This window comes from Simochromis diagramma, unplaced genomic scaffold (assembly GCF_900408965.1).
Source record: "Simochromis diagramma unplaced genomic scaffold, fSimDia1.1 OVJJ01000685.1, whole genome shotgun sequence".
In the NCBI taxonomy this organism is placed as follows: Eukaryota; Metazoa; Chordata; class Actinopteri; order Cichliformes; family Cichlidae; genus Simochromis; species Simochromis diagramma.
The window spans coordinates 4,196,811-4,207,447 of NW_024387477.1; the positions used below are offsets into that span (position 1 = coordinate 4,196,811).

General features: G+C 43.8%; 1 long non-coding RNA gene across 1 annotated transcript; it reads right to left on the bottom strand.

The window, feature by feature from the left end:
- Positions 1-5,590: 5,590 nt before the first annotated feature.
- On the bottom strand, positions 5,591-8,523 carry LOC120724305. The gene is made up of 2 exons (XR_005693880.1): positions 8,235-8,523; positions 5,591-7,733 (listed from the first exon to the last, which is right to left on the bottom strand). It is a non-coding gene; the product is annotated as an uncharacterized LOC120724305 (long non-coding RNA).
- Positions 8,524-10,637: the final 2,114 nt, after the last annotated feature.

Consider the following 10,637-nt stretch of genomic DNA (forward strand, 5'->3'; position numbering starts at 1 on the left):
TACTTGCAACCATCTGGCACTTACCAGTCACTAAGGAAAAGTGTGTATTCCTGGCTCGTTGGTGAGTGGTTCAATTCACTTTTATTTATATAGCACCAAATCACAACAACAGTTGCCTCACGGTGGTTTATACTGTAATGTTGGAGCTTGATAGAGGCTACTGACAGTCCCTGTCTCATCAATCCGGTCTTTAAATGATGACATGTGAACCCTGTTTCCGGGTCCAAACTACTCTGCGTTTATTAAAGCTGTTGTGTTTTTAACATATTTTAATGCTTTGTATCTTGTTCTATTTAATCTGAACAAGCCCCTAAAAGCAGTCAGTGATCACTGTCGGCCTCTCTCGGTTTTTATTACCACTGTTTATTTTAAAGCTCGGTTTTTAAAACCTTACGATGTAACTACAGACTTAGACTTAGAACTTTTTGTCATTTTACAGTTGCTTGCACAATGAAATTATGTAACAAGACCACATGGTGTGAAAGTAAAAGACAATATACAAAACACTATGTATACCAAGAACACCATGTACACTAGAATATACTAAATCATAAATAAGGGTGGAAGGGCTATGGAAATTGCACATCTGCCAAAATATTGCACAAAAAAAGACATCAACATAATAAATGCCAAATAGCAGCAACAGAATACTGATATGATTGTATGGAAGACAACTGCTCAAACTCTGAATTTGCATTAAAGTCTGTTGGTTTTGCACCTGATGGATCTGAGCCTTTTTCCAGGATTATCTCAGTTGTTCTCCTGACTGAAGTTTGTCCGTTTACAACATCCTGCCATGCAATAACATTTGTCCCTAACCATTGGGAACCCTCACATTAACTTTTATCAAATGGAAAAAAGTTAGCATTCATCTTCCTGCTTCACTGTGTTTATATTATGCTAACCATAGCCGTGTAGCTTGCCACCATGTAGCACATCATTATATACCAACTAGTCCAACTTCAGTAACCCTACAAACGTCACTGCTATTTAGTTTTCTGTCTTCATTTATGTTGGAAGTGGTGGCAGAGCTGTACCTTTTAATTTTTTCAGAAATCCCTCTGTCAGAACATGCTATACCATGTTTAGGTGGAAACTACCAAGCTAACTCCCTGCTAACTTCTAACTCATAAATTCTGTTTTCGTTGATGCCTGGGTGTTAAACTTAATTGTTACACCTGGTAGAGCAGGAATGCTGATCATTTTATTAAAGATGAAAGAATTTAGAGTTTGTAGCTTTCAGTGATGCCGCAGTGTTCGTTTGACTTTGGGACCTGAAGCGGACTGTGGATCCGGAAACGACTAATGACTCGGACTTAAAGACCGGATTGCAAAGAAAGTGGAAAAAATGTGTATTCCATGTCCACTTGCTAGCATGAAGTTGGTTGCAAACAGGTTACACGGAAAATCTTCTTGTGATTGCTTTCTTAGCTAGTGGGTTGCTGGAGTCTCCCATAATTTACATCGAAGATATCATCATCGACTGTGTGACTGAGGACTTTGCTTGTTCGGCTTTGAATTGTGGGATGAGACAACAGAGCTACTATCCATAACATGTAACTGCAAATTCTCCATCTTTCCACTAGTCCAGAACACAGCACCCTCACTCAAAATTCATAAACTGATTTGGAACAGAGTAAATGAAATACAGTGTGAAAATGTTCCTAAAAACAAAGTTTCCTTCCAGCGCCCCAATAACTGTGCATTTGTTATTACTGTTGCTAATTTGTAGTCTTAAACATGTCGTGATTTTATCAAATTTAATTTATTCACCTCCTTGTAATTAGGGTCATAGCAGAGGCATGTCAGATGTTTTGCTGATTTTATTTTCAACTTTAATAAGCCAAAACCCAAACTATTTGCATGCACCGCGTGTTCCTTCCTCCTTGATAGGTGTATTTAAATCTGTGTTTACTCATTCCAGCCTCATCATCTGTGCTTTCCTTGTTGGGAGTCCTGTGAGACTGCTGCAAACATAAAGCAAAACACGTTGCAGAGTCAGTGCAGGCTTCTGCGTGTTCTCCTTCAGGGATCCTGCCTGCCTTTCTCATCTCTGCTCCACGGCCGCTGACCACATTAACACTCGCAGGTGTAACCTACGGCGAGCCCCAGTTAAACCCGTCAGCCAGCTGCCACCACGGTGAATGCTGTCTCAGTGGTGCTGGGCTTTAATAGATGATAATCACAGCAGGACGTAGGAGGGCACATCAACACGATTTTAATAGCTTCAGATGGATGTGTCTGTCTGTACAGCAGGACGAGGAAAAGAGACAGCGACATAAGCACCTACTCACTCTGACTCTGAGGTGACCTTCTCCATAGAGACAGGGAAATGTCATCTCAATTAGGCCAATCACATGCTCTGTTTCTGTCACGGCTGGCCCAAGGAACGCTCTGAGGAGTTTTGACAGCTGGATGCTAAGAGCTCAAATTGCTCCATTAGAAACATTTTGATTTGAAACATATATAAATCTAAAAGTGATCCCTGATGTCACAGGTTAAACATACCGGCTTTGTAAGTGGCTGGCAGCAGCATGCGCCCATTCATCCCGTCTATAGGTGGTCCCATTTATTTACGTCTGGAGAGAGGCTTTAAAATGAGGCGATTGCAAATAAACTGAAACTCTAAGTGCATGTATTTAAACATGTTTAAACAAACTAGTGTAGGCCAAGAGAGGGAGGAAGAAAAAATGAATCTCTGCATGTGACACCAACCGGCAAGAGAGACTTTCATTTAAATCATTCAGGTGCCCTGTCATTGCATTTCTAATTTTAGTTTTAATCAGCGAGCTGATATATCTGCATTGTTAAATCAGAAACCTCATATACCTGTTAAGCCGGATCGTTAATCAAGTGGTAATCATTCCAATATTCATTTTCTCCCTGGCATGAAAAAAGCCTCCCAGATACTTAGATATGTACACATGAGCACACACGCGCACGCGCGCACACGCTCGCTTTTCCTCTCTCGCTAACACAAACATACACAGAGACGCGCTCACTCAAATCAGAGCTTTTCACCCTCACATGGCCTATTAAACAACACGTAATGGTGACCTTGGTTTCGCATAGAATATGAAATAAGCCGGGCTATTATTTCATTAATGCAGAGAACGTGTAGCCCTTCAAGCACTTTAGTTTCTGCCTTAACATTTAACCGTTCTTTATTGCTTGCTGACTAGGCTCAAGACAGCAAGGTCAATTACCAAGGGTTCCCCTCAGAAGGTGCTTTACCTGCCTCATCATTTTGCATACAGTCTTCAAAAAGTGACCATAACGACCCCTGTAAACGCCAGGCGGAGGGATCAAAGAGCTCATCGCTTGTTTTGACACACTACTGTTTTGTGATTTTTATTATTTTTGGCTGGGGAATAAAAATAAGCAGGGAGAGTGCTGTAAAAAGGTTTAACATCTTAGCGTGTTAAAATATTCCGCGTGTGACTCGAACAGAGGGTCACTACATGAAAAATGTTATAGACCACGTTATTTAAGGCTTCCGGAGAAGAATAGCAGCTTCCCCCTCAAGCAACATTTGAGGGAGAGTAGGAGCTGTGTCTGCAGCTGGCACTGCAGTTTAAGTGCGTCCAGAGCAGAGGATTGTAAACAGCAAACACCCATGAAATTATTTGTATAGCCCCCCCTTAATGACACCGGGCGACACATCACTAATCCACCCTCTTCTCACCACCTCTCTCAAGATGCGTGCACGCGCACACAGGAACGTCACACACAAGTTGCCTCATAAATTTCTCACCTTGCACCATCTAAAGTAATCATACGGGGCCATGCATGACACACTCCCCCCAACACCCCTTCGGCCTCACACCCCTGTACTGACAGAACCTTAATCAAAGGTCACACCAGAGAGAGGGAGGGGAAAGAAATGCACCGCTCTAATTGTTACATGCCTAATTTAGTAGAACATTGCATAAGCTTTGGGCTGTTGTCTGCCATTGATTTATGTTATTGTAGCCCTATTGACTTTCACAACAGTATTCAGTGAGCTATTCCCTTCTAATGTTTACTACACTGGATCTGGCTATTACATCATAGGCAATAAATTAAACAGCACTGTACCTACATGATAGGAGATGTTGCAAGATAAAAATGTTTGTCTCACTGGAAGCAGAACTGCCAGAGACCCCCTCATGCCTATGCCGCTGTAATGTAATGCTTCCAAAAAGGAATGATATTAGACGAATTTTTCATCTATTGTCCTCAGACAACTACATCTGGCTCCTGCCACCCTACCCCAAGGCATTTGCTATACGAATTTGAAAAGCACACTCAGCTGACAGTTGCTTTTTTCCCCTTTTCTTTTTCCTGCTTGCAAATGCCCCATACACCCTGGAAACTAATTAACTGGACATTTACTTCTGTCGAGAGCCAGCGACTAAATGCCCAAAGTTCAGCTTCTCCGAACTCAAAAAGAAATCAGTCTTAAGCTGCCGTTAACAAAAATGTCACTTATGAAAAGCAAGGGTTTAATATGCGTCTCTGCTCACATTTATATGCGCACCATTCACAGCTTGCAACAACTTAATGGACTTTTAAGTAAAGAGAAGGCTTTACAAAAAAAGACTGCATGCAATCCTTGAATTTTAATGTTTATTTTTCACGGGTGGTCTTGAAACACTCCTAAAATTTCCCATTTCTCGCTCTCGCTCTTTTTTGTTTGCTTTTGATGGGAGCCGCTGATTATTTTGCACATTTTCATTTGAACTTAACGAGGTCAGATGTGCATGCGAGGCTCGACGATGCTGCGAGGAAGATGGAGGTGAGGATGAATGATGCAGGATATTGACTAAGATGCAACTTCCTGAATGAAAATAAAGAAATAAATGCCGCACTATTGATTTACTATTTAAGATTGCCATCGAACTTAACGCTTCCTACCTTGACACTAAAAGGGTGAGGACTTGGAAAATAGATGGAAATCCACTCAGGCTGAGTTCTGCCAGGTGGAAGCGCTATTCAATGCCGCATCTCAAACACAAATAGCTCGCTTTGACAGCGCTAAACATAACCCTCCACTCCCCCACCACCGCCACCCGCCCTGTTCAACACCCGATGACAAACATCCCTGGAGTCGAGCTTGTTGGCCCTGACTTCACCTGCTGCTGTTCTGATTGTGTTTGAGCAGGCCGCAGTGTTAGCTCAGCCTCTCACAACCCACTGAGAGCTACATCCTTTCTTACAGGATGCGGAAACGTTTCTTTATCCTCCTCTTGAACTTTATGTTACATTTGTATGACTAACAAATATCCCTTTTTTGCAGAAAGCTCCCCACCCCACTCTAAACATGAATTTTGAAAGCAGCTCGGCAGCAGATCTGCACAATGAAGTCTCACCCCCGGTAATTTGCCTCAGGCTCCATGTGGTTTCAATCATTGTCAATCATTTAGTTTAATGCACTTCGGAAGACTGAGGAGGACCCGTGTCACCGCTCCGAGCTGCGCAGCCTCCTACCTCTTCTCTGAGCCAAAAGATAAAAAACAACAAACATGCACTCTAAATTGGTTCCTCTGAATATAATTACTATTCTCCGGGTAATTCCCCAACCACGCCCCCCTTTCCCTTTTCTTTTCCCCCCCTCTTCCATCTTTGCTCTCTTCAGATGTGCTCATTTGAATAGGAAGCAGGAATCATGTCCCTTTAATATATGATGTGTTTTCTTTCTTGGACAGTATTATGGAGCCCTTACAGAATAGTTGTAGGAATAAAAACGTCACTGAACATAACGCCCCGATATACTGTAGGACCGTAGACACTGACTATGCTAATGAACGCTCCGTGCAGCCTCATTATGAGCCGTGGAGAGAGCTCGTTTTTCTTGGCTATTTTCCCAATGAAGTATTGCTTGAGGTGGGAAACTGGGCAGAGGTCTATGGTGTGTGGATTGTAAAAGAAGGAAAAAAGAAATAGGGTAAATGAAGAGAGAGCGATCGTTAGTTGGTGTGATTTATATATATATTAAAGGTCGAAGTGTGTGTGCGTGTTTCGTGCATGCGTTGGCTATTTCGGTTTACCAGCTCTTGACAAATGAACAGCAAATTAGTTGTCTGTGGGCATTTTATGGACGTAATTATGGCTTGAGTTTCCCCGCCACTCCAGGGACCCTCGTGGTTTAAACTTAATTCCCATCCAGTTCAGAAGTGGGAAAACAGACATCCTGTGTATCCCTTTTTATTTTTTCTTTAATGTGATGCACATGGCTAATAAATTAGATGAGTGAGTATAACAATTTTATGCACAACTTTTCCAATTTTTTTAATGTAATAAGCTCAGGGTCCTGAGACAAAAACTGAGCATGCCAATTAAGACACTCATCTTCTCCCTCTCTTCATCTTCTTCTGGTTTTTTTTTGGCTTTTTGCTACAGCCTCTTCTTGTCTCCTGATTATTTCTGATGCTGCAATCTCCTAGTCCTACCCCCCATTCCCCGTCAGCATCTCAACCTCGTAATTAGCCGGCATTAATTAGATGCACTGGCATAATTGTTAATCATTGGTTACGCTGGAAACATCTTGGAGAATGAACAGAATGCCAAGTAAGGCACAAGGAGAAAAAAGGGAAAAAGGAAACACAACTTTGTAGCAGTGAGAGCAGGAAAGATAGACAGAGAGGTGGAAGATTGTGTGTAGATGGGAAAGCCTCAAAGAAAATGCAATCCAATGTGATTAATTCCCCAAGACCTCAGTTTCCCTACTTAAGCCTGTGGAGATGGCAGCAGCAGTGAGATGAGGTTGGTAATTCATTAATGGATCTGAGTCCTGATATTATTACTGCACGCACTCCAGAGGATGGTTTTGAGAGTTAAAACAAAGCTCGAAACCAAGCTAAGTCGTGGATTATAAACACTCATAAAGGCCACCGCGACGGATCGCTAAACTAGAAAGTCATGGGGATAGTTTGCTTATGGAGTCCCCTCGGCTCGCGGGCGCTGACTGCACCACTGCCTGTCCATCTCCGATTACCGTCTAATCGAATTCAGCCTCATGTCTGGCTGCTCCCGTGGGTCTGCTCTCGCGGTCGACTTCTGTGATAAAACATAAAAACAAGACACCGCCATTTCATTGTGGAACAAGTCAAAGGGGACGTCAGAGACCTGCATCGCCTCTCTTTAGTTATCTGTCTTTCTTTTGCTTCTTTTTATGTGCTTGTTTGCATTTTCCTCTCTGCGTTTGTCTCTCCTCCTCGCCCCGTCTGCCAGCGTGTTGAGGACGGCGGCAGAGTTTGGAAGTAGTCGACTGAGCTTTGGCTGTGTCATCAGGAGTCAGGCCGGCATCTTGCAGAGGTTACGTGGCTCATTCTTTATTCTCCGTGTCAACTGCCCGTAAATGTTTATAGCTTTGTGGTAAGACCTCAGCTATTCAAATTATCTTGTCACAATGCATCCCTGAGCAGGAATAAAGCCCTCCTTTATGGGAAACTGTAAACAGTCGCTGTGCGCTTCATGGGGAACAATACCCATTTATAAGAGTCCAGCAGAGGCCATGTCCAAAGGGGACAGTAAACTTTTCTCTGTGTTTTTTTTCTTCCTGCAGCTTTCCCTTTTCTTCCTCCCTCCTCTGTTTTTTCCTGCCTTTTTCACCCTCCTTTCCCAGGGCTTGGCTGAGATCAGGCCGGGCTTTAATGAGAGCTGCTGCCTCAGTCTGAGCCCTCCTCTCTATGCAGCTCCATGAGCCTCGTAATCCGCCATCGATCCTTCCGTGAGTTGTTGCTGTCAGCTTTCTGAAATAACAGAAAGAAAAACAAAACGCCATTCCAATTAGTCCAGGTTATAATTGGGTATTATTACAGTGCTGGAGCAGGACTTGGCAGAGCGAGACACATGTCATCGTCCCCCTTCCCACCCCACCCCTCGCAGCAAAGCCCCTCCGAGAGGTCGGGAGTGACACGGTGCCCTTCTTGCCAGCCCACATCCTGACCTTCTTGCCAGCTCATATCCACAAGCAGAAAAGCTCTCGCTGCCACAGCTCACGACACAGAGCCAAGTAAGCACTCCATTTAAATGTGACTGTAATCCTAATTACACACGGACAACCGTTCGGTAAGAGATTGCTTCCTTGCTTTTATATAAACGTGTACCTCTAAAGAAATGGACTTTGCTTGGCAGAATGTCTGCTGACTTGCTCAAAAAAGCTCAAGGACAGTGGAGGGAGATAACCACTCCAAGGAGGAGCAGTGTTACAATATGCCTCTCAAAGCTTTTGTCCCATCAGTCTGTCTCACCTTTGAGTAACACCTTTGTCGCCAGACAACTTCTGATTCTTTGCCCTGCCTTCACGGTGCTGAGGTTGTACAATGGAGTGAATCTGAATAACAAAGAAGAGCAGTTAACGAATGAACCTCACATTCATTTTCCTCGGATAATAGCCGCGCAGGCTAATATGTGGTATCATTCATTTATTAGGCTTTTTTCTACAATAAACGCCAGTGAATCCTGGTCGGTGCTGCTATTTTTAAAAAAGGACCATTTATCACCCCTGAAAAATATGAGAAATCAGACAAAATTGTTTCAGCAAAAAATAGGAGTAATTTTGCAAAGTTTGAAACCAAACTGATTTTGCAGTTTGCTTGAATTTCATCTCAGATTCCAGGAAAAATAATCCTCAGAATAGTTGAATTACTGGACGAAGCCAGAAAAAACAAACGCGCGGCCTTCCAGGATCCAAAGCCAGTGAAAATAAGTAACATTTGGTACAAAAACTCACAAGTGTTAGAGAGGCTTAAATGAGTCTTCACACTCCTCTCTGAAGTGTATTCAGAGAATTGAATTACACCCCTCTGGAGAGACGGAGTGGAGAGAGGAGAGCGTGGGGGTGGGGGGGGCAAGAGACAGAGACGGAAAAAAATGGAGACACTGAGCGAAATTGGAGTTTGCTTTGCGTTGTGTGGCTAACAATGTGGAAATACAGTTTTCTGGCACTGAAAAGAGCAAACACCAGGAGTATCAGCTCACAATCGAGCCGAGGCTGGCGGTGTTACTGTACCGTGCGTTGCTATGGCAACAGCTAAACCAAGTGATGATGTGAGGTAGCCTGATTGTCACAAACACGGTCACCGAGACCTGGCTGTCAAGCTGCTCGGGTGGGGAGGAAGAGGAGGGTGAAAGCACTCAGAGCACTTACAGAGGCTGTTCTTTTCCCTCGGTTTACTGTAGCCTTATCCCTCCAACTGCCAAACCCGGCTTCGTGAAGGAAAGGCCGACTACTCCACACTTTTATGCCATGTTTGAAGCAACCTGTGTAAATCTGTGTGGGCTGTTTGAAGCGCCTCTGATTTGTAGCATCAGGTCTTCCGAGACTTTGATGTCAGAGGGGGTGGAGTGGGGGGGGGGGGGGGTAGCGAGTGCAGTGTAGCTGTGCCATTAAAAATAGTTTTCCTGACTTTAATGTGCTGATTAATTATTCTGTGTGAAAAAAGAGCCTTTCTGTTTCCTTCTCAGTAGCTATGGAGCCGCAGACCATGAAGGTGTTTAATAAAAAACAAGGGAGCGACTGATGATCTTTGTCCCTGCTGTCCCAGGGGGAGGTAGGCGATGGGCAGCGGCCACCTGCTACTGGGAGCACTGCACTTTACTGGTGCCATGAAAAGACAGAGGCAGCTCTCCACAGGCCAATCAAACTATACTAACAGCTGGCCAGCTGCCCTCCTCAGCCATGCTCTCTTTCCATCTCTGTCTCTCTGTCTCAGTTTGTCCCTTTCTCTGTGCATCTTTCACTCAACCCCCGCCACAGTCCTTTCTCATCAACCAGTGGTGTGATAGCGCCACAGAGGAGCATCTCCGTCGCTCTACTCGCTTGGCTACAAATATTTACTGTGATGTCCTGATTTATTCTGGGTTAATTAGTGAAAGTTAAATAGCTATCATCGGCATGATTCTGAAAAAACACAAACTCGGACATGCACGTGCATGCACACATGTGTGCTGACAACTGGCTGTCTCACACAAGCTCGACGCCAGCTACTGACCTGCCCTCTAGCCCCCAAAGGCATAATGTGGTTTATTATAGACATGTGAAGACTTAATTAGATGTGTATAATGCATGCCGTCCAGGGACTGCTTGCTGTAGTGCTGTATAAAACCCAGGCTGTGTTTAAAACTGGCTGTGTTAACAGTCTGCATTAGTAAATCTCTTTGTGTTGTGTTAGTGACGAGAGGCAGCTTGGTGGTACTGCTTGTGCCTCATTATGACAGACATATGTGGCTTTACTAGCAAAGAGAGGAAGAGTAGTAGGGAACACTTCAGACACACATCTTCTGTTTTTGAATAATTGGCTCTCTATACAGTAAGGAAAACTGAACTGTATGAGAAATACAACCTGACACACCTTCTGGCTCACTATTTGACAACTCCAGCAGCGACAGCTGCCACATCTGAATATGTGTAGAATCTCTTTCCTTCAATCCCAGCTCACAAAGAAGTTTCTACATCTCTGGCAAATCATTCGGCCAGGCTCTGTGCCCCTGCCCTGGAGAAAGCCGTAAAGATTAGCCGTTAGATTACAATCTTTACTACAAACAGTCTTTCCAAGGGAGAGCGGGTGAAAGAGCAGGCCAAAGCTGTGCCGATGAGGGAGATTAGCCCAGGCCTAAACAAGAGGGACAAAACAAATCCACTCAAATGAAGA